This window comes from Triticum dicoccoides, chromosome 3A (assembly GCF_002162155.2).
Source record: "Triticum dicoccoides isolate Atlit2015 ecotype Zavitan chromosome 3A, WEW_v2.0, whole genome shotgun sequence".
NCBI lineage: Eukaryota > Viridiplantae > Streptophyta > Magnoliopsida > Poales > Poaceae > Triticum > Triticum dicoccoides.
Window position 1 is genome coordinate 720,670,934 of NC_041384.1, and position 27,560 is coordinate 720,698,493.

A 27,560-nucleotide genomic window follows, 5' to 3' on the forward strand; every position below is an offset into this window, starting at 1 on the left:
GCCCGTCTCTCTTCATTAGTTTGGATTTTTGGTTGAGCTGGCTGGAGCATGAATTCAATAGAAATAACTTTTCTTCCATTGAAGACTAGTGGAACACTAACATAGTCGACGAGGATGAGATGCGGGGGGTGCCTTTTGGAGAGGCTACAATGTATGCCGTGTGCAATATTTGGAAGGAGCGAAATCGTTGTATTTTCAGCAAGGCCGTTGTATTGGTCCTTGAAATGGTCCAGGCGGCATATCTCACCACGAATCTCTCTTGTCTTTGTTTCTCTCAACGTTAATTAATGTCTCTTCTTTCTGTTTTTTCTATCTTAATGCATTATTGAAGTACCTTTATGTTTTTAGATTTCCTATCTCAATGAAATTACCAGAACCCTGCCTTTATTGCAAAACAATACTAGTCCGACGGATACAAACCATGTGACTAGTGGGATGCAACGTAATAATGCTTTTCCCAGAGCCAGAAATGGCTGTTGCCAAAATGGTGCTAGAGCTAGCTGGATCGTCCATCTGCACAGAGAGCCACGCACATCTCGGGTTCACGGTCCACACACGTACACACACAGGTTCAAAATGGTGTGGAGCCGAGCGTCACATGGACCGAGATTGGTTACAGGCACAGCAAGGAGAGCTCCAAACCATTCATCTCCGGTTCACTCTCTCTCACACACACACGCAGCTTCAAAATGGAGGTTTGTCCATGGGCCGTCTCTGCATATAATAAAGACCGATCCAGGTCGAGGCACAGGCACAGCACAGAGAGCTCCAAACCATTCCTCTCCGTTCACTCACACTGTCACACACAGGTCACAGCTAGAGCTAAGCTGCGTGCGAGGCGCAGGCGATGGAGGCTGGTGGTGGCGCTGTTGGTGTCGGAGGCGGAGCACCAGCCGCAGGTGCAGGTGCCGCGGCGGCGGCCATCCGCGCGGTGGCGAGGGTGCACCTCGTCCTCGGGTTGGCGACGGCCGCCTTCGCCATCTGCGTCGCCACCCTCCACCCCCAGCTGAAGCACAGGGAGGTGACTGTGCGGCCACAGGCGAGGACGCAGTCGGCATGCGCACTGATAGGCTGCTGCTGCTGCTCTCCACCGGCGCCCAGGCAGCGGCAGCCACAGTGGCCGCCTTCTAGCCGGACACCTGGAGGCTGAGTCTCTCCTGGACCTTCACCGTGTTCGAGGAAGCCGAATATAACTTTTAGTAGCAGGGAGCCCGTACAACGAGCCCCTGAGCCCGGCGTTACTCCTTTAAAGGTAGTATTGCTATGGCAAATTTTTATTGGGTCTATCCCCATTTTGCGGATTGTATCCTGATATATCAGGTTTAGACTACTGCCACCGTCCATCAGGACTCATGTGAATTGATATCCGTCAATTATTGGGTCTAATACCAAGGCAGCCCATCCTGCACGCCGAATACTTGCTGAGTAATCACGATGGTCGAAAGTGATCGGTTGAGTCGGCCAGTGACAGGACTTCGTGGTGATAGGCCCTTGGGCATATTTTTCTGGGAGTGTCATTTTGTTTCTTCCCTTGATCACGTGTAACACGTTTACTGTTTTGACTTCTGATGGAAATTTCTTTTGTTCTCCAGTGTCTTGCTTGAGAGGCGCATCCTCGTCTTCGCTTGGTGTATCCTTCCCCTTGTGTATGGTGTTGAGCTTGCCGGACTGCTTGAAGACCCAACATTCTCTGTGGGTATGATTAGCGGATTTACCAGGGGTGCTATGGATCTGATATATTTGGTCCAAAATTTTGTTTAGACTAGACAGTTCGTCTCTGGCACCTTTAGAGGGCGGCTTTTGCTGACCTGGCCGAGAGCTTTTGAATCCGGCGTTTACTGTTGTGCCCTTCGTGCTTTCTTCTTTATTTCAGCATTTGTTATTGCTGTTGCGCCGTGATTTCCCGTTTCCATCTTTAACTTCAGATGTACTGGGGTCGCTGGTGCTGCATCTGGCTAGCCAGCTGTCCTCACCCGCGCAAAAGCGGGTCATGAGGCTTGTTAATGCTGACATTGTTCTCGGTTTTTCTTGGCCGAGGTGTCTGGCAAGCCATTTGTCATGGACGCTATGCTTAAAAGCTGCCAAGGCTTCAGCGTCCGGACAGTCGACAATTTGGTTCGTTTTAGTAAGAAACATGTTCCAAAGATTTCGGGCTGATTCTCCGGGCTGTTGAGTTATATGACTCAAATCATCCGCGTCCGGAGGTCGGACATAAGTCCCTTGGAAATTTGCCTGAAAGGCGTCTTCGAGCTCTTCCCAACTTCCAATGGAGCTTTTGGGGAGGCTCTTAAGCCAGTGTCGAGCTGGCCCTTTGAGTTTGAGGGGTAAATACTTAATGGCGTGGAGATCGTCTCCCCGAGCCATGTGGACATGGAGGATATAGTCCTCAATCCAGACCTCAGGGTCTGTTGTTCCATCGTATGCCTCTATGTTTATGGGTTTGAATCCCTCTGAAAATTCATGATCCAGCACCTTATCGGTGAAACATGGGGAGTGTGCGGCACCCCGATATCTGGGTATACCGCGTTGTTCGGATGTTTGTTGTCTTGCATCGTATGCTGGAGCATGCTTTCGTGGTCCATAGATGGATCTGGTTTCGCTCTCCTTTTGATGCGAGCCCTCGCGTAGACCGCGTATTGGCTTATGTGCGGCGTTGCTTGCCGCTTTATGTTGGCCATGAGGTCGTCTATCCGGCCGGATGGCTATTTTAATTTTTGGTTGTGGGGGGTCTGAGGCCTCCTCATCGAATTCAGGTAGCAACTTCCGCTTTGGGTAGCTCTTGGTGGGGCGATTGTCGCCGTACTTTGCTGCTGTGTTCAGTACTTTACTCCATCTGATTTGGAGTGTGTCCTGTGCAGCCTTGAGCCTTTGCTTCTGCTTTTTCAGATTCCTCGCGGTGGCAACAAGCCTTTGACGGGCAGTCTGCTGCTCCGGGTGCATGTCCGGTGTTATGTCGTCCGGACTATTATCTTTGACAGAATTGGTTTGTTCGGTTTGATTCCATGTATTGTCGTGGTCCGGCAGTGGTTCGCCCTGCTCCAACGCTGGGTCTATATAATCGTTATTTCTGCCGAGGCGGGATTTGGGGCGGCGCTTGCGACGCCGCTTTGACTGCTTCTCGAGGGAACAAGCCTTCGGTGTGTCCTTCCGTTCCTCGTCGTCGTCTTCTTTTGATGTGTCCACCATGTATACGTCATATGATGAAGTGGACGTCGAGCAGTTCCTCTTTGCCTCCCGCATCGTCGTCCATACCGTCAATGTCGTCGGAATGTCGGTTGAATCATAGACAGTGGCTATTAAGTGGGTGGTGGGTGGGCCTCGAATTTCTTCGTCGTCCGCATCCCAATCTTGTTGGCCATAATCCGGCAAGGGCTCTCCTGACAAAGAGAGAGACCTTAGTGAATTCAGGATGTCGCCGAAGGGCGAGTGCTGAAAGATATCCGCGGCAGTGAATTCCATGATCGGCGCCCAATCGGATTCGATTGGCACGGGTGCGGATGGTTCGGAGTCCGGAAAAGAGTCCGGCACCTTGGAGTCACGGGCTTCGCAGAGGGTTAGGCTAGTGTTCGGCTCGATCGCCGTTGTGACTGCAGCCCCTGAGGCAGTGTCTAGCCACCCGTCCTCGATTGGCGCAGTTGGCTCCGAGCTAAGGGTCGGAGCTGATGCGGGCGCGGCCTCTGGGTCACTGTTCGGCGGCAGAGCTAGGTCATACCCATCGCGATGGTGCAGAGCGCCCGGCTGTGGCTCCAACCCATCGAAGATCAAGTCTCCGCGGATGTCGGCCGTGTAGTTCAAACTTCCAAATCTGACCTGATGGCCAGGGGCGTAGCTTTCAATCTGCTTCAGATGGCCAAGCGAATTAGCCCGCAGTGCAAAGCCGACGAATACGAAGATCTGTCGGGGAGAAAAGTCTCACCCTGGACCGCATCGCTATCGATGATAGTAGGAGCCATCAAGCCTAACGGCGACGACACAGAGGAACTCTCAATGAAAGCACCAATGTCGGTGTCAAAACTGGCGGATCTCGGGTAGGGGGTCCCGAACTGTGCGTCTAGGCCGGATGGTAACAGGAGGCAGGGGACACGATGTTTTACCCAGGTTCGGGCCCTCTTGATGGAGGTAAAACCCTACGTCCTGCTTGATTGATATTGATGATATGGGTATTACAAGAGTAGATCTACCACGAGATCAGAAAGGCTAAACCCTAGAAGCTAGCCTATGGTATGATTGTATGTTATGGTTGTTGTTCTACGGACTAAAACCCTTCGGTTTATATAGACACCAGAGAGGGTTAGGGTTACACAAGGTCGGTTATAAAGGAGAAGATATTCATATCCGTATTGCCTAGCTTGCCTTCCAGGCCAAGTAGAGTCCCATCCGAACACGAGACGAAGTCTTCAATCTTGTATCTTTATAGTCTAACAGTCCGGCCGATGGAGATAGTCTGGCTGTCTGGAGACCCCCTAATCCAGGACTCCTACAGTAGCCCCTGAACCAGGATTTCAATGACGATGAGTCCGGTGCGCAGTATTGTCTTCGGCATTGCAAGGCGGGTTCCTCCTCTGAATACACCAGGAAGAATTTGAATACGAGGATAGTGTCTGACCCTGCAAAATAAGTTCCACATACCACCATAGAGAGAATAATATTTCCACAAATCTTTAATCTGCCGACACGTTTTGGCAACATGACATCATGCCCTGGCCTGGTGCTTATTCGAACCGTTTACTTTAACTAGCCCCGCACATAACGCGAGGCAATTTTTTGACATGTCTTGTCAAAGCAGAGATCGTGTCCCCTTATTACGGGATTATCATCAATACGGGTGTGGGTACCCAACCGTGTCTAGGACTCCTAGATTATAGGCAAGTCCAAACGGTTTCAGAGAGGACGCTTGATATTCACCCTCTTTATAAAGGGACAAGGCTTTTACTTTTCCCTCCTATGCTCAATCGAATCCTTCCCCCACCTCGAGTTATAACACCCAAAGCCCAGGTCAGGTGCTCCAAACCTTCAATCATGTTCGGATCCAGCCTTCAAGGCTAATGGATGTCCTCCTCCGTCACGGAAGAAGACATCAAGAAGTTGAGGGAGGCCAGATACCTGACCGCCGAGGTTTCGCATCGGCTGCCTGCCCGAGGGCAGATCGTCCCTTCTCCCGAACCCAACGAGAACGTCGTGTTCGTCTCCCACTTCCTCCGAGGTCTAGGCCTCACTCTGGATCCCTTCGTTAGGGGTTTGATGTTCTATTACGGGCTAGATTTCCATGATCTAGCTCCGGACTCCTTTCTCCACATCTCGACATTTATCGTCGTGTGTGAGGCCTTCCTCCGCATTACCCCTCACTTCGGCATGTGGCTCAAGACCTTTGAAGTGAAGCCGAAGATGATCGAGGGGCAACATGCAGCGTGCAGAGGTGCATCAATAGGTAAGATGGCAGGAGCTTTATGGCCGAAAGGTTCCTTTCCAGAGGTGTCTGAATTATGGCAACGGGAGTGGTTTTACATCACGGCTCCCAGAAGTGCCAAGTGGGCGGCCGCCCCCGCTTTCCGCTTGGGCCCCCCACCACAACTGATGTCATGGATTAGCAGAGGTCTGAGCTGGATCCAGCCATGGACGTGCCTATACTGCAAAGCCGCATTCGAGATCTCTTCGAGTGAGATTTTAATTTGGTTGCGGTAATGCAAGTTATGCTGGTTTGTCAAGTCCAGCCTTGCAAACACCGGCCCCTTCGCTTGTAGGAGTTCAACCCAGAGGGACCGCGTGCCATTCAAAGCTTCCTCGGCCTGACACACGAGGAGATGTACAAGTCATTCTTCGGACCTCAAGTAGAGTGTCCGGATATTACAGAGGATGCGGGCCTGAGCAGTAACCGCGCCGCCGAACAAGTAAGAAGTCCTCTGGCCGAACACACTATCTTTTATTCGTTACGAAATTATTTCTGAGAGTTCGGTTTTTTGACCAGGACTGGCTAACAAAGGCGAAGTTGATTCGGTGTTCGGCCCCCCTCCCTGAGGGTTTGGACAATCCGGTATTGGAAAAGATGCTCGAGGTCGCACCTTGCCCGGAGCCCTCGAAGGAAGATATGGGGGGGGGGGATAATACGGGCGGACGCGGGCCCCCATCGCTGCTCGTTCCAACCGAGGGAATGAGCGTCTCCATGAAGGAGGATAACTGGGGGAGGAAAAGGACTGCTTCCGAGGATCCGGAAGCTGAAGCCTCCAAACAGGAGAAGAAGTCTCCCACAGAGGGTCCTACCTCGGCGGGTGCTTTTGCCGCACAAAGTCTGCGGGGGGATCAGCCCTCCAACGAGTCGTAAGTGATCCAAAATACTGTAATAGTAAAGGTATGCTATCTTTTCTTCTGAGAAAATAACCACCGCATATATCTTGCAGTTCGGGCCTTAGCCCCTCTCAGCTGAGCTCATCTTCGGGGGATCTTCTTCCAGAGATGATGGAGAGCGAAACGCCTCCCCTGAACCCCTCCGCTCAAGAAGCGGGCGACCCCGAAGTGTTTTCACGGAGGGCCTCTCCGGATCCGGTGAGGCCAGAAGATAATCCCATAGACCCCCGAAGTCCCCAGCGTCCGGCTCCCGAAGAGAGCAGATAAAAGAGTCCTGCACCGTCTGGTGTGCGGTCGGATGTTCTGAGGGAGTTGGTGGGGCGAGCGGCCATCTCAGAAGAACACCGTATGGTGATGTGTACGGTGATGGAGAGAATCTCGTCCGCCGAGAGCGGATTACATGAAGCCTTTACGAGTCTACTGACAGGCTTTGAGGTACGTGAGATAATATGTGATAGTACTGCACATGTTAGGTGTGCCCTGTGTAGATAGTAGCCCCTGAGACTCTGGTTATCGTCGAGAACGGCGGCGAACAGAGGATCATATTCCCAGGCAATAACCACACTGCCCCTATGTGCAGTTGGTGGAAGCTCCGGTGGCTAGCCGGACTAGTGAGTTTGCCAGATTAAAACGGCAACTGAATGCGGCAGACGCCGACATCGAGCTTGTTAACAAGAGGCTTGACGAGGCACAGGGTAAGTGTTTTTATTTGGTGAACGCCACATAGTAAGAGCAGCATGATGCCAGTATCTTTAATATGTTGTGACTGCAGATGGAGCTGCCACCGTGGAAACCTTGCGGGCGGAACTTGCCCGAGCCAAGGAACAAACGAGGATTAGTAATGCCGCTGCTATGAAGGCGGCCGAAGAGTTGAAAGCCGAGAAGGCCGCACATTACGAGAGCCAAGAAAAGATGGCCAAGATGGCCGTAGAATTAAAAGACACTGCCGAACATTGCCGGGTCCTTGGAAATAAAACCGAGCGAAGGCAACGGACCTTGAGAAAGCCGCGGCGGAGGACAAAGACACCCGTTCTGCTATAAGAGCGAAGAAGGAGGAGCTGCGGGAAGCCGGGGATATTGCGGCTGGAAAACCCTTCATGTTACGGAGGAAGTTCAGAGATCCATGGTATGCCCCTCTGCATCGGCTGTGGAGTTCGGAAGATGTGTATATGGATTTGGCAGCGAACGCTGCCGATGCGGCCAAGTACTTCCAAGGTCAGACAGATCGTGAAGTGGACAAGCTGTTCTGGTCGCAATTCCACGTTTCGGAGCGTCCGCTTTCATTGACTGGCCAGCTAGCCGAATGGGCCAAACTGAATAGGTTGTCTGGACTCGCCATGAGGTCTGTTGTGGATCAGCTATGGCCGGAAAAGCCAAAGCCGAATAGCTATTTCAGCTTAGTGCAGCAGTTCCTTGGTGCGGTGCCGCGCATTGATGCGATGAAGAGGTCGGCGTGCATAGAAGGCTCGCGGATGGCCCTTGCCCGTGTTAAAGCATACTGGGCGGAGATGGACGCTACCACTGTTGCGGCCCAGGGTTCGGCCATAGGCCGAGTGGCTGTCGAGCACTACTTCGAAGAAGTTTTTGAGGGTGCTCGTTTGATAGAGGCTCAGTGCTCGAAGAATATTATGTTTGAGTGATATGTATTCTCATTGTAAACATAATGCTTTTATAAAGTTTTTATAAGACTATGTTTATACTTTTGCCTGAAAGTAGTATGATGTCTCCTGGGCAGCCGTTTATGTATACATGTGTATAACCTGAAAGATTGCAGCTGTCGGCTTCAACCCCCATGCATATAATGCGGAGGTGCTCGCAAAAAACGCGTGTTCACACTTAACCCAACGTCTTGGTCCTATTAAGGAGGTGATAGCGTAGCGAGCGAGGCAACCGGACTATAATGCTTTAACACTTTCACTTAGCCATAGGAGATTGACAGCGGGACTACTAGATAGCCCCTGGTGGCTTCGCACTCTCCCGATCGCGGGGTGCGTACATGCCTGGCCGAAAAACGGCCCTTTGTTAAGGCGACGGAATTCTAACATTCCGATAGGTCATCGAGTGGTTGACCAGTCTCACGCTATATCATGACAGTCAGTTTTCGGCTTTCTCTACTGAGGTGCTCGTCCGGATGAACCAGGGCACAATCGGAGTAATTCTCCTGGTGCTACCTTAGCCGGTAAAGCGGAACGTAAGGCACCAAAACACAGAACGTAAGGCAAACCCAACATTTGACCAAATATAATGATTCAGAGCTGATGCATATAAGGCCAAACTCGTGACGCCGAACACTCCCTAAGGTATTCGGTCTTTGTGGTATAAACCGGGCCTAAATAGTGCCCTTCGTGAGAAGCCCCTTGTGTCCAGGTACGTGCATTATTCTGACGTGGCCACATGCCAAGACGCCAGCATCCTTCTCAACTGTGCTGAGAATTCGGTGGATATGTATCAACAAGAGACAGTAAAAAAAGTTTACGCAGGGTCTTAATCTACAAAGAATCCTTGGAGCGGGTCCCTGCTGCACGTCTGCGCCTGTGTTTCCGTTGTGCCGTATCCTGGACGGGTGTAGCACGATGATCATCTGTAAAAGAGTGGAACTTAGGTGAAAAAAGTTGTCGTGCAAAAAGATAGTTTTTAAAGAAACCATGTATAATTCAAGATGAGTAAAAATTGCCACTTGTCTGCGCGCGGTGAGCCCCTTGTATTTGTAATAGGGGTGTGACCATTGATCCGGTATAAATTACATATAGCGGCGCCGGACTCGACTAACCGTGTCCGAGGTCTTGACGACCTGTTAAATGCTTTAGTTGGTTAGGCCGTTTTTAGTGTGCGGCTGCCAAGGCAGCCGCACTCTCTTCGGCGCGCAAAGATCACTTAATACTTCCATTCACTGTAATGATGCCACGTGGGCCGGGCATCTTGAGTGTGAGGGAAGCATAGTGCCGTATTGCATTAAAGCGAGTGAAAGCCTCGCGTCCGAGTAGTGCTTGATAGCCACTTTTGAACGGAGCGATATGGAAGGTTAAATGTTCGTTACGGAAGTTATCGAGGAAGCCGAATATAACTTTTAGTATCAGGGAGCCCGTACAATGAGCCCCTGGGCCTGGCGTTACTCCTTTAAAGGTAGTATTGCTATGGCAAATTTTTGTTGGGTCTATCCCCATTTCGCGGATGGTATCCTGATATATCAGGTTTAGACTGCTACCACCGTCCATCAGGACTCGTGTGAATTGGTATCCGTCAATTATTGGGTCTAATACCAGGGCAACCCATCCTGCACGCCGGATACTTGCTGAGTAATCACGATGGTCGGAAGTGATCGGTTGAGTCGGCCAGTGGCAGGACTTCGCGGTGATAAGCCCTTGGGCATATTTTTCTGGGAGTGTCGTTTTGTTTCTTCCCTTGATCACGTGTAACACGTTTACTGTTTTGACTTCTGGTGGAAATTTCTTTTGTTCCCCAGTGTCTTGCTTGAGAGGCTCATCCTCGTCTTCGCTTGGTGTATCCTCCCCCTTGTGTACGGCGTTGAGCTTGCCGGACTGCTTGAAGACCCAACATTCTTTGTGGGTATGATTAGCGGGTTTACCAGGGGTGCTATGGATCTGACATATTTGGTTCAGAATTTTGTTTAGGCTGGACAGTTCGTCTCTGACGCCTTTAGAGGGCGGATTTTGCTGACCTGGCCGAGAACTTTTGAATCCGGCGTTTACTGCCGTGCCCTTCGTGCTTTCTTCTTTACTCCGGCGTTTGTTATTACTATTGCGCCATGATTTCCCGTTTCCATCTCTAACTTCAGATGTACTGGGGTCGCTGGTGCTGCATCTGGCTAGCCGGCTGTCCTCACCCGCGCAAAAGCGGGTCATGAGGCTTGTTAATACTGACATTATTCTCGGTTTTTCTTGGCCGAGGTGTCTGGCAAGCCATTCGTCACGGACGCTATGGTTAAAAGCTGCCAAGGCTTCGGTGTCCAGACAGTCGACAATTTGGTTCGTTTTAGTAAGAAACCTGTTCCAAAGCTTTCAGGCTGATTCTCCGGGCTGTTGAGTTATATGACTCAAATCATCCGCGTCCGGAGGTCGGACATAAGTCCCTTAAAAATTTGCGCGAAAGGCGTCTTCGAGCTCTTCCCAACTTACAATGAAGCTTTCGGGTACCGCACATCCGTCATTTTTCTCATGATGCTTGTCTGTCTAGTCCACCAAAATTCCTAGAATTATTAGATATTGTATATACTCAATATATTATGTATCCACTTTATACTTTAGTGCCAATTGATTCCGTTTCGGTACACCCGCCCTAAAAAAAACTATAAAGGGGTAATTCATCTAATATGTTGACCAGTTAAAACTAATCGGAATTAGAGGATAATTAATTAGATGGTTGATGGATTTAGCCTTGCCCTGCGCAGCTACCAATACGGCGGCCAATCTCTCTACATTCATGCGTTTCCTCCTCCCGCTGCCAGAACCATGGCCGTGCCGCCGCAGGGCCGGTGGACGTGTTTATTTTGTGTGTGTGGTAGCACATATTAATCCGTGACAGCAGCGGCATTCCGTTCACTTTGTTCCAGCTGCACGTACTATCTCCGGGAGCAGGGCATTGGGCATAAGTACGCTGGTAGCTGCTGCTGGCAGCGGCGAGCGACACTATCAAATCACAACCGTGATAAACAATCTAGGATTGGTCTAAGCATCTGAACAATGGAAAGGGAGATTGTAGGGAAAGAAAGAGGACGAGGACACAAAATCTAATCCTCTACGTACCCTCCTGCCCAACCTGATTGATTTTGGAATGAGGTGACACTGTGTTTTGATTTTCGGCCAAAATAATCAATTTTCGGCTGAATTCCGTCCATCTCGCCTGGGCCCGGTAAATGCCTGTACCGGCCAAAAATTTCGGCCCAGTTTGAACTCTTTTTGGCCCAGTCCAACTTATGGATCCTCCCCACGCTTTGCCCAATATAAAAGGATCGAACCAAACGCCCTAACCCTAAACAAATCACGACCCCGTGGTCGACCTATGTGTGCGGCGGCGGCGCTACGCCCAGACGCGGCTCCTCCGCTCGTCGCCGCCTGCCTCCCCGCTCGAGCATGTCACTCCTGCCCTGTTCGCCCCTTCCCGACAGCCCAGCTCCTGCTGCTGACCTCTGTCGGCTGCGGGCTGCATGCTGCTCGCTTTGCGCTGCGGCTAAATCCATCGGCAACTCCTCCTCAACTCTGAAGCACCTCTCCCTGTCCATGTTTCAATCTTTTTCTTCTGAAGCTGATGATGATGGTGGGCTGATGCACAGTTTTTAATCCCCAAAGCTTTGCTCTGCCATACTCCTCAGTGTTGTTTGACTGCCATACTTTTGTTCTGCTTGTTTTCAAAAATTTCGGCCGAATTTCGGCCATTTTTTTGTTAAATTTCATTTCAAATTCAAAATTTGGTTTTGTAATTTCGTTCGAGATTTTACCGTAATTTTTTTTAAAATGACCGAATTTCGGCCATCTCGTTCAGGAGCGAAAAAAATGCAAACCGAAAGCCAAAACAAAACAGAGAGGTGGCACCCTCCTGCCTACCATGATTCATTTTTGATCGATGAGGCGGACACTGGGTAGTGGCCATTTGAGAAGGATGGAGTGGTGATCGAAAGAGTAGAGATTGAGATGGATTAGAAGATATAAGAGCAACTCCAACGGGCCGACCCAAATGGATTGTATTTTTAGCCGCTTTTTATCCGTTTAGGTCGGTCACCCGCCCGCCGTCCGCTCTCTTTTAGATTTGGTCGGCAGTTCGCCCAACGGGCCGATTCATTTCATGACCGTGCGCGCTTTAGATCATGCCAGTGGGCATATCATTGCCCTGGTTTTGGCGCTCCAGCGCGGGGGAAAGGCGGCCTAACGCGCACTGGTTTTGGCGCTTTAGCGTGTGGGAAAGGTTCGCGCGCGCGCCGCGGCCGGCGCTCGTTATAAGAAGGCGCTCCCTCCAGACTCTGTCCGCCGCCCACTCGTCTCGCCCCCTCTCACTAGCCTCGCCGCCTATGCGCTCGTTATATGAATTTTCCTGACGTGTCGAGCCAGCGGGCGCAGGATCTCGTGCCTCTCCCGCGGCTTTTCACCGACGAGGATCGTCTTGTCCACCGGAGGCGGCAGCGTCGCCTTGCCATCGCCGAGATGGACGTGGAAGCCATGGTGGTGTGGCGCGAACGCTTCCCGCAGGACATCATCGACGAGCGCCAGTTCTACAAGCAAAGGAGGACGGAGAGGGACGCGAGGAGGACGGAGCGAGCCGCGCCTATAGGGAGGACAAGCGTTCGCGAAAGCAGGCCGCTCAATTGAAACTGAAGCTACGAGAAATGTCGGGTTGGGACTTCGAAGACGAGCAGCATGCTGACGCCTACATTCAGATGTCGGAGGAGGAAAGCGACGAGTAGTTGGTCTTTTCTTTTATCTGTGTACGCTAGAACTATCTATTTATCCATTTTTATCGGAAAAAATGGCCGGCACCGTCGGCGACGAAGCAGGCGGGCGAGGGTGTGTTGTTTGATGTGGAGAGGCCAATGTGCCACTGACCAGCGGGCCCGGTGAGGAAAGAGGGCGAGCGCGCGCGCGTCCGTTTTGTGTCCGCCCCGACGTAAATCCGGCTAAAAAATGGGCCGGGAATGGGTTGGCATGCGAACGAAAGCGGACGCGCGTCCGTTTGGGTCGGCGCGTTGGGCCGATTTTTCTGTCCGCGCCGACCCAAACGGATGGTCACGGACGAAATAGGTCGCCTCATTGGAGTTGCTCTAACCAATCTAAAAAAGGACGATGCTACCCTTTTAACCAAGGGGCAAGTTATAATCTCCATCGCCGATTCACGCCGAAAATTGTAAGCTTTTTAAAAGGGATTGCACCCAAGCACACCTATTGTATCTAATGATGCACATGTAAAAATGCATATTTGATACGTAGAATATATAGCCTCATGAAGGGATCGGAAGGAAAGCTTGTATATAAGTAACTTATAATTGCACACCGTATCAGACCTCCCAAACCACGATAACATGTCAAAATGGTCACGTAAAGATGTAGAGACAGTTCAATAAATTGACACAAGTAACTTCTGCAATGCTACAATAACTACAAATTCAGTTCACGCTCCCCTCAAAAATAAAATGTCTGCCCTGAAGCGTAGGGCTTTACTTTTGAACTTTGTATGCTGGGGTTTAGTTTTCAATGAAAATGGAACTGGGGCCGATCCCTTATTTATCGAGAAAAATGTAGACAAGTTCATCTAAAGGTGAGATTTTACAGTAGGGTGATGATTGGATGGAGCTGGCTATTGAGTGCATCTCTCCCTCTCTCTTTTTTTTTGAGCATCGGTACAGACACAAGCACTCATATACACGCGCATACACTCACTCCTATGAACGCACACACACACACACTCTACCTCTATGAGCACCTCCGAGAGACTGAGCCGGCATATCATCTTGAGATTTACGAAGTCACCGTAGGCGCCTCGTTGTCGACGGGAACGTCTCCTCCCACTGAAAGCGTATCGCCGGAAATCCTGAAATGATTTGAACCCTGATAGGTTGGGGATATCACTGTCCACCTAACCAACTCAACCACAGGTTGATTCGCATCTCTCCCTCTCTCTTAATGTGGGAAGTTGTACGCATTATTTGGCTCCATTTTCTGGCCTGGCGGTGTAGGAGTGCATCGATCGAATCATCTTTGCATGAAACTACTGCTGCTACAATGTTCCTAGCATGTCTGCCTTTATATATGTTGAATAACTGTGTAATTAGCACAAAAGCATTACTTGCATCATTTTAGCAGCATTAATTGGAAGTTTGTGATAACAAGAAACGGACGATTTTGCAATTATAGTCGATTCTTAAAGATCAAAAAAGAAAGGCCTGACACAGACAACGCACATTTTTAGATAAGTTGTTCGTAGGAATAGGAGTTCTGATCATTGTGTATTTCAATTTCTCAAAAATAAAGAAAGAAAAACAGAGCCACAAGAAGAACACAACATCTACCGTTCTAGCAGCACACGTTTCACATTCAGAATTTTAGACAGAATCACACACACACACACACACACACACGCACGCACACGCACACGCGCGCGCGCGCGCGCACACACACACACTGTTTTTCCAATCACCAGAAGAGTGCATACATGGAACTCATCTCCCACCATGCATGCATCCTACATCCATCTAACACTACTGATATACTACTACATGTGCTTCCATCAGACAGAGCATGCAGCACACGAATTAACCGTAATTATTGCCACACTAATCAACCACTAGCAAATAAATACTTCTACTCGACTCAAGGGGCTAACTGTAGTGGATCGTGGACGAATCAAGGGGCTATACGAGGGTGAAGAAGAGTGCGATCCTGCGCGGTGAGCAGGAGGACGTGAGCGATGAACATGGCCCTGTAGGCGAGCAGGTGGCCGGGGAACCTATCGAAGGCGACGGCGGCCAAATCGGCGGAGGCGCAGACGAAGTGGAAGCAGGTGAGGGTGCTGATGCCATTTGCCAAGGACGCGAAGGCCCTGGTGACGTGCAGCTTCCTCCAGGGAAGGAGGCCACCGTAGCCACCGCCACCTGGGCGCTGGCAGAGAGGAAGGGGAGCATCCCGTGGGTGCGCATGGTCATGCATCTCATAGTTTATGGGGATGTTAATTCCATGGGAAGAACATAGAAACTAAGAGTGAGTTCACATGCATGGCTGCATGACCATATCGACAATTACAGGTGGAACATAGAAACTAAGAGTGAGTTCAGGTGAATGTCTTCTACACACTTGAAGTCGGATTTGCGATCATAATCGACAATTACATTCGTCACGACAAGATCTTTCGATAAGACTAATTTTGAGATTGGCATAAAACTCTTTGGAACCATGACAAGTGTCTGAAGATAGAAAGAACAACAAAAAGGGTCATCAAATTAACATTAAGAGAAACTAAAAAGGAGAAAATTCAAGGACTATACTTATGGTCTAAAATACAAACACCACCGGGTAATTTCCATTGCGGGGTATTGCTGCACCAAAGACTGACAAGGCGGGCTCAGGCCCGGCCCTGAGGGGGGGCAGGGGGGGGCGGCCGCCCCGGGCCCCCGAAATCCAGGGGCCCCTCCCCCAGGGTGTATGCAGGTAGCATGTGGGCTTATGCTATGGGCCGTGGCTAGGCGTGGACGCCGGAAGATCTAGCGACGGCTTTGTATTCCTTTCTGCTTTTGCGATTCAATTCCTTCCTATTCCATCACGTAGCCATCCTCAAATCATGCGCCATACCTAATTCCAACCAGCATACACCGCCGCCGCCAGTTCACGAAAAATGAAGGAGGGGGAGAGATGCGGAGTAGCCGCCATCCTGTTCGTGATAACAAACTTGCGTTCCTGCTCCTTTTCTCCTAATTTCGTTTCTATTTCTGATCGGCAGTACGTGGTCTCGCCGATTTCTATTCTGAGGCTTCCCAATCGTGCGAGTGTCTAGCCAGTATTCGTACGCGCTTTGCTGTCCTACCTTTGTGCGCTGGACAAGCACACGCACATCATCGCCGATCCGTGGAGCTCTGGAGCCAGATGCAAACGAGTACACATCGCTGAACGCCCGATCGCCGACAATGCCGACCCATCCGAGGTACTATATTATATTGCCGTTCTCTTTTCGCTACCCTCTATATGTAAATTACTAATTAAGTATTTTATCCCTCATATACATGATGCATTGCTCGCATCCTTGAATCATCGACATCAACATCGGTGGAAATAATGTTAGTGTTCTTGAGCATACAGTTAATTCATTGGGGGGCACATGCATAATCTACTAGTGTCGATGAACATCCAGTTTTGCCTTTTTCTCTATTATAAAGATTCTAAAATTCATTTTGACAGATGGTATAATGCTAAAAAAAGATTCTAAAATTCACTTGCCTGATGGTATAATGCTATGGAGATTTTTAAGAATGTCACTGAATTTAATTGTTATCCTAATGTCTCAGGTTTTTTTAGAGAATTTCTCTGTTGTTTATTGCATCTTATTAACGGTGGCATCAGTTGAACGATGAAGCTTTTCAAAGTTAAAATTATCGAGGAACTATTTGAGGTCAAGAATGACTAATGAGAATTTAAATGGCTTGGCATGTATATGCACCAAGAAGAAATCATTGGAAGAGATTGGCATGAACCACATCACAAGTGACTTTGCATGGAAAAATCATACAAGTTTTTAAGGTATTTAATTATTTCACTTGTATATTGTTTTGGATGCGTTTCATTGTTCATACGTAAATTTTCATATGTAAGTATATTCATTATTATTATATGTTATTTATACTAAGGGCCCCGAAATATCAGGACCGGCCCTGGGCGGGCTCACTGAAAATACAAGGATCTTACTATTTCAAAATATTGGAGGCACCATATATTGTGGCCTCTCTAAAAGGCAACCGCGGCATCTTGTCCTTGCCTATTATGTTTGAGCTGCACCAGTCTTCAAGGAATGAAAAGTGTGCCAGCGTGGTCATGAGTTTTGTACTAGGTAACAGTAACACAACCATCTAGTTCATGAACTCACAAAATCCATGTTTAGCACCATATTCTCATTTTTGTGATGTAGTTTAGTCAAAAACTAATGCGAAGAAGGGGATAGTGTGAACATGGCGTCCAACAACGATGGTTTTGCCATTATGTAAATGAATTATTCATGAGGGTCTAGCACTGATTTCAGCATTAAGACAGAAACATCGATCCCACCGTGCATCATATGAACATTACTTTGCTTCGTTTTAGATGTTGGGCACCAGGCAGAGAGAAATAACGTACTCTAGCTAGCTGGCTTCATTGTGTGTGATAGACGTTTCATGAGGTTTCACTGTGCAACATGATATTTTTCATTGTGTTCTTTGTTCATCATGATGTTCCATTGTGTATAAACACGAAAAATGAATGGTGTTTATCCGATTTCGTCAAAAAAATATCATGTAAAAAATTGACTTGCATGTGTGAGTTTCAACAAGTATTTGTTGAAGGCTACACAAGTTCAAAAACAATTTCAATTGGTTTCACCATGTTTCAACCGCTACATAATTTTTCACCGTGTGTAAATGCAGTTCAAATTGTTTCAAGGCGAATTCCAAATTATAACAAGTTAAAGTTGTTTTGATATCATTAATTTTATCAGAATTCTTCGTGTTTCATAATGCATGCATCATCATGTTTCATTGTGTTCATGTGCTCATCATAATTTTGTTAATTCTAATTTAAATAGGTCACTAGAGACTTGCCAATTTCAACCTTTTTTTTTGTCCTAGTACAAGAACCTCACCCGATCCATAGCAAGACACTGTAGGGAAAGAAGCCATTCTTCACAACACAATCAACACATCCAGTGTCGAATAAAACCAGAGGATATTGTTTGGAAGAGGGAAACAAAATCAACACTCATATACACAGTAATTATTTAAAGGAAGAACAAACATAATTTTGTTTGAGAGAGACACAACAACTTGGTAAAGTGAAAAATGAAGAATATTCTTCTTATCTCCCAAAAAGAACAAAAAAGAGGTATATTCCCCTATGCCTTTTAATTTGTTTCAATCTATCTAGTCGCCTGATACATGGATGCTTTCCTTCTCCAATCTATGCATGACAAGAACAGAAAGCTTACTGCCTGCAGTGCTTCCTTTTTCTTGCTCTTGAAAACTCCTTTCTTACTTTTTTCGTGGAATGCGATGTCTATGCAGTGTGCATGTAACAATACATACATGCATTAGCCTGAAGTCGAAGAAGGAGAAGAATGCAAAGCTATTGAAACACCAACTAATATTACCGTGCATTCCTGAGCCAGGCTACAGTCATCCATTTCCATTTCATGAATGAATAGTAGGTCTGAGGGTAACAATGAACGGTTTGATCCATCCAAAGGAAGAACTATAATTGGTCAGTTTTCTAATGAAAATGTAATTATACTGAATAATTTGTTTCTGAATTACATAACAAATGTAGAGTAGTTGATTTCTATGCGCTGTTTGGACATATATTCCAGGATTTGTGCGTGATCGACCAATGAGGGTGCATTCAGAAAAACTCGATCGGTCAGGATTTGGGGGCGCGATTATGTGGCGCACGTAGCAAGGCCGTCGCACGACTCACCTGCAGGGAGCCCTAACTGGGCCGGTCAGGAATGATGTAGTGCATGTTTTTTTTATAAATTTTTCGTTTATTCATTAAAAAATTATTTTCGTTTTTACTTTTGTCTATATTTCGAAATATTCTAACTTTTAAAAAATACTTTACATTTGAAAATTTTAATCTTGCATTTAAAAGTTAAACATGTACATAAGAATGCTTTTGATATATACAACAAATGTATAGCGTGAATCAAAAAGTAGAAATGTTTGTCATGTATATGAAAAATTCTTAATCATCTGTACCAAAATGTTAATCATTTGTATGAAAAATGTTTTTGACAATTAATAAATGTCACACATTTCAAAAACAATGTCAGTGACATTTTGAAAAAATTATTTATACAATGTTAAAAAATTCTTGTAATTTAAATAAAATGTTACATACATTCAAAAAAATGTGCGTCAAATTTTAAGCAATCTTCGCAAGTTTCAAAAATGCATTCATGACATTTAAGAAAATGTTTCTACAATGTACAAAAATATTTGCATAGTTCAAACAAAATGCGTTTTATCATTTAAAAATTGTTTCAACACATTGTTTCTACATTGTATTAGGAAAATATATTCAAAACATCTTTTTGTAAAAAAAAGTAAAACATGTATTTGAAAAATGTTAAATGTGTATATAATTGTTCTAAATGTGTAAAAAACTGAACAACGCGCATGAAGGAGTAGGTTTGTGTTAGAAGAAGAAAAGGAAATTAGATAAGTTATAAAAAAATTAAAAAAAGGAAAAGGAAATAAAAGTGAAAATCAAAGTATAAAGAAGATAAAAAGAAAAACCAAAAAACATCAAAAAATAAATAAAACGAAAAACCAAACTAAGCCGATCGAAAGGCCAACTGGATGTGAAACGAGCACTGGCATCACACGACGAATAGCTAATGGGCTGGCATCCGCTCGTAATCCATTCCATAGGAATCTGCATGGGTGATACATAGCCCTGGCGAGGATTTTGATCTGCACTGACCGGGAGCTCCTATACTCCAGGCATTGCATTCATTTGTTGCGTACCGCACGACGGACATCCCCCGGCTATGTTGGCCCATTGGCAAGTGTAGCTAGCACAATTACAGTAGCGCAACAGTGCTACTTATTAAACCCTGAAAAATCAGCAGCGCCATATGTGATCGAACTTGTGACCACTCATTGCAGAGTGTCGTTGCAAGCCACCGGAGTTCATGAGAGTTCGCGACTGTTGAACATCGCAAATTTCTAAAAGAGCATATCCGGCTGTGGAAAAAAACATTTTTGAACTTTTTCTAACATTTTCTTGTTAACTGTGAACTTCTTCTATAATTTTGAACAATTTTTTAAGCATGCAAAAAAAGGAATTCAAACAGTTTTTGAACATGTGAACAATTTTTTAAATTCCAAACATTTTTCAAATCAGAAATTTTTTTAGAAATACAAATAATTTACGAAAAACTAAATATGTTTAGAAAAGCTTGATTTTTTGGGAAATCCGAATTTTTTAAATAAAGTCTCTTTTTTTCAAAATAAATTGTGTCCAAATTTGAAAAAATAAAAATAAAAAGTGAATATTGTGAACAAATTTTACCTTTTTAAAAAAATTCAAAAAGAAAAAGAAAAAGTGAAAATTGTGTCCAAATTTTACCTTCTTAAAAAAATTCAAAAAGAAATCCAAACGGTTTATAAAAATTGTGAACAAATATTTGTAATCCTAAACATTTTTGGAAACAGGAACATTTTTTAGTTTTATGAAAAATGTTATTTTGTTTTTGAAATTGTGATCAAAATTTGGGAACACTATTTTTGGAATTCCTGAACATTTTTGAAAAAAGCAGAATAGTTATTGAAATTATTAACGAATTTGAAAACAAGAACATTTTAAAAATTGCAAAAATATATGATTTTTTTGGACATGTTTGAAGAAAAATAATTAATAGAGAAAAAATAAACATAAGAGAAAACTATAATTTTAAAAAGAAACTAAAAATATAAAAAAAATAAGGGGCAAAGAAAATAACATAAAAATAACAGAAAATGGACCGGCTCATTCATGGGCGCCCTGTGCGGAGCCCCGATTATTTGCTGCAACATGCGGCAAAGAGAGTTTTTCCCGCTACCCCGGTGTCGTGCCATGGCGTTCCCGTTCCTTTTCTTCTTCTCTCTTCTTTTTTTCTACATAGACATCCCATTGTAGAATGCTAGTATAAGGTATGGTATTGTTTTCAAAGTACATACAATACACTAAAGAAAAAGCCGAGCTTCGAACACCGTGTAGAAACGCATAGTCCGCCATCTGGTATTTCTTCTAGGGGAGAAAGAAAGGCGATCTTGTCTCCAGCCACCAGGGAGCTTCCCTCCGCCGCCATCCTCCAACCGCCAAGGAGCTTCCCTCCACCGCCCTCCTCCAACGGCTCCCCTCCATCGACGACCTTGATCGTCGGTGGTGAGGGGGTCCCAGGATCTACACGTATGGATAGTTTTAGGTGCATTAGTAGCTTAGGGTTTTGGGTTGTTCCTCTTGGCTTTGGCGGTGGCTATGACAACGCTAAATGAAGAATATGTAGATCCTTTCCAAGGAGATGATCCACATTAGGGTTGGATTTGGAAACCAATCTGTTCAAGCAAGGATGACGTGGCGGCGGCGACATCCTAATGGTGGACTTGTGTCCTCGGGCTCTACCGTTGTGGTGATGTTTGCTCCAGCGCCAGCGCAGAGCATCGGAGGTAGTCTAGGAGAGGATGCAGATTGTGGTCTGCATCGGTGGCATGTGGAAGATGTGGATCGTGTGCTGGGTTCATGGCAGGCAAGTACGGTTTACTCTTGCGACGTCTTAGTCATACGGGGGTATCCGATCTAGAGTTTGATGGCGTGTCCGAAGGGTTGCCCCGATCTGATTCGTTCAACGGCGATGACATCGGCTTTGGTGAGCTGGAGGACCACAAAGCTGCATATTAGCGATGGAGTTGCGCCGAGCTCAGGTGAGGATGTGATTTTTCATATATATATTTTCCTTTGGTGGAAGTTGTGGTCGTGCTGGAGGCATGTGACGGGCATTAGTGTCAAGCCCAGGCCTCAGGGTATTCTTTGGTCTTGATTATTATCTTTCTTGTCTACTATCTTTTCAGTTTTGTCAGGTCGACGTCATGTACATGACTTGTATTATGATATTTTTATATATAATCTCTTCTCTCCCTAATAATAAAGCACGGATTGAGTCTCCGGGTTCACCGTTGTGGCGTTTTTGCGAAAAAGGCCCTGTGGTTTTGATAATTAAACCTGCAGTCTTTATTTAAGTGGATCTGGAAAAAACGATTCGATTTTGCAAATTAACCCTTGACGCTCTTCTGTTCATCTTATCCAGTGGCAGAGAAGGTGGAAGGTGGGACAGCTTCGGCTGGGCGCTCGTGGGCGAGCTCGTCAGCCGTCCGGCTCTCCCCTCCGCTTGCGGCCCTCTCGGCCTCTCCTCCACTTCCGGCGTCCCCGGCCCCCCTGTAGGTGCGTCTCCATCCCAGCACCTTGATCCTGCTCTTGGCCCCTCCCTGATCCTGCTCGATTGGTGGATCTGCGGCTCAGGGCATCCTCGGCGTTCCTAACCTCAAGAAGTGCGGCGGCGGAAGATCTGCGTGGGGGCATCGAGCGCAGCTGGATCTGCGTGAAGGCATCCACAGCCTCCGTGCAGACGCTCGAGATCGACAACGCCACCATGATGTACAGCTGCAAGCTGCCCACCCGTGTCCTCAGCCTCTTCGTCCCACTCTTGGTGTCTCCTCAACGATCCTCAGCAGGGAGCGCATCATTGTCGTCAACTCCAAGCTGATCCGATGCGTCAAGAGGTAATCCTCTACTCACTTGACCGCCGACGAGGTATTCCAGTACGCCACCGATGTGCAGCCACTCTCCTCTCTCTCTTTCCCTCCCTCTGGTATCCCTCTCTATCTTGCTGGAATGGCACCAATCATCACTGGTCTGGACTCACACCCAACTTGATTTTTCCTTGTGCTGATTTGGGGTTAGTTCAGGTCCAGGGGCAGGTGCTAATGGAGAGTTTGAGAATGAATGCGAGGGGTGGTTGCATCTGTTACCCTTTAGTAATTTTTCTGTCGGTCTCTGCTTTTTTGATTCATAGGTGTACTTAGATCCTAGGATCAGATATATGCTACTGTAAAGTTGTCTCGGGATATTATCTATCTGTTTCTGATGATCAGCTTTCAGTTAGTTGATACCACTGACTTTTCCTGTGTGGGAAAGACAACATCTTCTACTGGACATTTGCTAAGACAGAGCACTTCAGATTCCTTCTACATATAACATGTACTACAAGCTGGCTGTGATGGTTGCCGTCTATATTGTCGTGTGAATTGTTCCACACTTCTGATCATCATATTGTATGATGAGCAGTTGGCCATCTCTTATTCTGTGGGGATATGGTCCGTTTGTATTCTTCTAATTGATTCGGTTCACAATTCTAGCCGATGAAATTTGGTCTACATTTATGTGTACGTATGCTATCCTATATACTGGAACTTGTGCTTGCCCATTATATGATTATACTACAAGTAGACAAATGCAAATGTCCATAGTAATAAACTTGTGGTCACAGGACTACTAGCTTCAAGTTTGTTAGATTATGTAAATGGGCATTTTTGTTGTCTGCTCTTTAGGTTTCCATAGCATGAGGTGGTGCTCTTGCTTCTAAAAACACATATAAACTGCAGTAATTTGAGGCTGAAAGGACCAACATTAGCAGCAATAATATAAATATCCATTAGAAGAGTTTTCTGCACTGAGTCCGTGGGTCTCACAAAGATATAAGATATATAGAATGTTGTAAAGATCAGCTTACCTTCTCATGCAATGGAACAATTGTGTGTCTTGATCTTTCCCTTTTTCTTTGGTTTTGCAGCCTAGAATTTTTAGACATGCGCATATAGATTGGAGCACCTAATAGTAGTTGAAAATGTTTTTGAGTAAAAATGCAACTAATACTCAATTTTCTAGGACTTGATACATCATGGTCTTCTTGTGCTTTGTTGTTTGGTTGGTGTAGAACCCCTCAGCTCTTACCAAGAGGCTCTAGCTTTGAATCTGACTCTTTTAGTAGTTGGAGTGTTGCACACATGGAATTGATCGCAGGTACTTCATCTAAAGATCCCAAGATCAGAATTTTATTACCCTATGTCGAGACCTGCATTTTTGCTATGGTGCACCCTAAGCTTTCTAAATTTTTGTTATGAGGTTTAGAGAGGAAGCGAAGCAGCAACAGTTTGGGTTCAGAGAAGATTAGGAGCAGCAGTTCATTGGAGAAGGAGAGGTACAACAGCCGAGGGCAGTAGCAGAGAGCAGAATTAGCAGGTCAGGGGCGGCAGCAGAGGATCAGAAGCAGAGATGAGTTCGATTCGATTGCCATTGATAATGATTCAGACTTGAGTTTGCACCACCCTTGTGTTACTAAATAGTTTGTCCTTTTTCACTTGTGATTATGCACTAGAGATTTGCAAGGATGCATTGGATTTTTTTATACTGATTTGATGCACTCTGACTTTGGAATGCGAACAAATGTGATCGTCAATTGGCATTGATGATTCAGACTTCAATTTGCTAATATTGTAGCTGACCTAACCTTGAGTGTTACTCCGCCATACTAAGTGGATTGAGCTTTTTGTTACCCCAATGTCTTGAAAGCAAACTCTGTTCAAGGTTCCTTCTTTATCTTAGGCTCGGTACAGTGCTCATAATCTCAACTCAGTAGCAAGCTTATGGCTGGAGTGTATTTCAGTTGACCAACATGGCCGGAGGTGTGAACCAAACTGACAACAGAGATATCCAGTCTCTCATGCTTTATTCTTCATGTAGTACAATAAAGTTTGTTTGTAGCTAACTTAGTCCTCTCGGACGCTCTTGCTTGATACAAGGGTATGAACATGTCGTACACTGACCGTGGAAAACGTTTGGACCTCATTTACAAAAATACATGTCACTGAGGTAGCTGGAAAATAATTTGATGGCCAAGAACCATCGAACCTATGGTGCACTTCTGAACTGTTATTGCTCACCTAAAAAAGAAGAGAAAGCAACACACCTTTATCACAAGATGGACGAGTGAGGGAGTCCTGGATTAGGGGGTGTCCGGATGGCCGGACTATACCTTCAGCCGGACTCCTGAACTATGAAGATACAAGATTGAAGACTTCATCCCGTGTCCGGAAGGGACTTTCCTTGGCGTGGAAGGCAAGCTTGACGATACGGATGTACAGATCTCCTACAATTGTAACCGACTTTGTGTAACTCTAACCCTCTCCGGTGTCTATATAAATCGGAGGGTTTTAGTCCGTAGGACGACATACACATCAACAATCATACCATAGGCTAGCTTCTAGGGTTTAGCCTCTCCGATCTCGTGGTAGATCTACTCATGTACTACCCATATCATCAATATTAATCAAGCAGGACGTAGGGTTTTACCTCCATCGAGAGGGCCCGAACCTGGGTAAAACTTCGTGTCCCTTGCCTCCTGTTACCATCCGGCCTAGACGCACAGTTCGGGACCCCCTACCCGAGATCCGCCGGTTTTGACACCGACATTGGTGCTTTCATTGAGAGTTCCTCTGTGTCGTCGCCGTCAGGCTTGATGGCTCCTACGATCATCAATAGCAATGCAGTCCAGGGTGAGACCTTCCTCCCCGGACAGATCTTCGTCTTCGGCTGTTGGGTTTCGTAGTAATTTCAAAAAAAATTCTACGCACACGCAAGATCATGGTGATGCATAGCAACGAGAGGGGGAGAGTGTGATCTATGTACCCTTGTAGATCGACAACGGAAGCGTTTGGTTGATGTAGTCGTACGTCTCCGCGGCCCAACCGATCAAGCACCGAAACTACGGCACCTCCGAGTTCTAGCACACGTTCAGTTCGATGACGATCTCCGGACTCCGATCCAGCAAAGTGTCGGGGAAGAGTTCTGTCAGCACGACGGCGTGGTGACGATCTTGATGTACTACTGTCGTAGGGCTTCGCCTAAGCACCGCTACAATATTATCGAGGACTATGGTGGAAGGGGGCACCGCACACGGCTAAGAATATGATCACGTGGACCAACTTGTGTCTCTAGGGGGTGCCCCTGCCTCCGTATATAAAGGTTCAAGGGAGGGGGGCCGGCCGGCCAGGAGAGGCGCGCCAGGAGGAGTCCTACTCCCTCTGGGAGTAGGACTCCCCCCCTTTCCTAGTTGGAATAGGATTCGTGAGGTGGGAAAAGAGAGAGAGAGAAGGAGGGGGGCGCCGGCCCCCTCTCTCCTTGTCCTGTTCGGACTAGGGGTGGAGGGGCGCGCGGCCCAGCCCTGGCTGCCTCTTCTCTTCTTCCACTAAGGCCCACTAAGGCCCATATACCTCCCGGGGGGTTCCGGTAACCTCCCGGTACTCCGGTAAAATCCCGATTTCACCCGGAACACTTCCGATATCCAAACATAGGCTTCCAATATATCAATCTTTATGTCTCGACCATTTCGAGACTCCTCGTCATGTCCGTGATCACATCCGGGACTCCGAACAACTTTCGGTACATCAAAATGCATAAACTCATAATATAACTGTCATCGTAACCTTAAGCGTGCGGACCCTACGGGTTCGAGAACAATGTAGACATGACCGAGACATGTCTCCGGTCAATAACCAATAGCGGAACCTGGATGCTCATATTGGCTCCTACATATTCTACGAAGATCTTTTATCGGTCAGACCGCATAACAACATACGTTGTTCCCTTTGTCATCGGTATGTTACTTGCCCGAGATTCGATCGTCGGTATCCCATACCTAGTTCAATCTCGTTACCGGCAAGTCTCTTTACTCGTTCTGTAATACATCATCCCGCAACTAACTCATTAGTTGCAATGCTTGCAAGGCTTAAGTGATGTGCATTACCGAGAGGGCCCAGAGATACCTGTCCGACAATCAGAGTGACAAATCCTAATCTCGAAATATGCCAACCCAACATGTACCTTTGGAGACACCTGTAGAGCTCCTTTATAATCACCCAGTTACGTTGTGACGTTTGGTAGCACACAAAGTGTTCCTCTGGCAAACGGGAGTTGCATAATCTCATAGTCATAGGAACATGTATAAGTCATGAAGAAAGCAATAGCAACATACTAAACGATCGGGTGCTAAGCTAATGGAATGGGTCATGTCAATCAGATCATTCAACTAATGATGTGATCCTGTTAATCAAATGACAACTCTTTGTCCATGGTTAGGAAACATAACCATCTTTGATTAACAAGCTAGTCTAGTAGAGGCATACTAGTGACACTCTGTTTGTCTATGTATTCACACATGTATCATGTTTCCGGTTTAATACAATTCTAGCATGAATAATAAACTTTTATCATGATATATAAGGAAATAAATAATAACTTTATTATTGCCTCTAGGGCATATTTCCTTCATCGGCGGCTTCGCACTGCGAGCCAATTCACTTGGCCATCTGGAGCAGATCGAAAGCTACGCCCCTGGCCGTCAGGTCAGATTTGGAAGTTTAAACTACACGGCTGGCATCCGCGGGGACTTGATCTTCGACGGATTCGAGCCACTGTCGAGCGCGCCACACTGTCACGACGAGGATGATCTAGATCTGCCGCCGAACAATGCCCTGGAGGCCCACCCGCGTCGGCTTCGACCCTTAATTCGGAGCCAACTGCGCTGATCAAGGATGGGCGGTTGGACGCCGCCTCGGGGGCTGCGATCCCAACGGTGATTGAGCCGAACACCAACCCCATACTCCGCGAGATTCGTGACTCCAAGGAGCCGGACTCCTCTCCGGACTCCGAACCATCCGCGCCCCTGCTGATCGAATCCGATTGGGCGCTGATCATGGAGTTTACTGCCGCAGACATCTTTCAGCACTCGCCTTTTGGCGATATTCTGAAGACACTGAAGTCTCTCTCTTTATCAGGAGAGTCCTGGCCGGACTACGGTCAGCAAGGTTGGGATTTGGACGATGAAGAAATTCAAAGCCCACTCACCACCCACTTTGTAGCCACTGTCGACGATTTAACCGACAT

General features: G+C 46.8%; 1 long non-coding RNA gene across 4 annotated transcripts; it reads left to right on the forward strand.

Annotated features, from left to right (window-relative positions):
* The first annotated feature begins 21,878 nt into the window (after positions 1 to 21,878).
* Positions 21,879 to 24,125, forward strand: LOC119270474. 4 transcript variants are annotated; one of them, XR_005134145.1, is made up of 4 exons: positions 21,879 to 22,001; positions 22,080 to 22,339; positions 23,505 to 23,639; positions 23,742 to 24,125. It is a non-coding gene; the product is annotated as an uncharacterized LOC119270474 (long non-coding RNA). The 4 variants fall into 4 exon arrangements; XR_005134143.1 differs by having other exon boundaries at positions 23,748 to 24,125; XR_005134144.1 differs by having other exon boundaries at positions 23,554 to 23,639.
* The last annotated feature ends 3,435 nt before the right edge of the window (positions 24,126 to 27,560 follow it).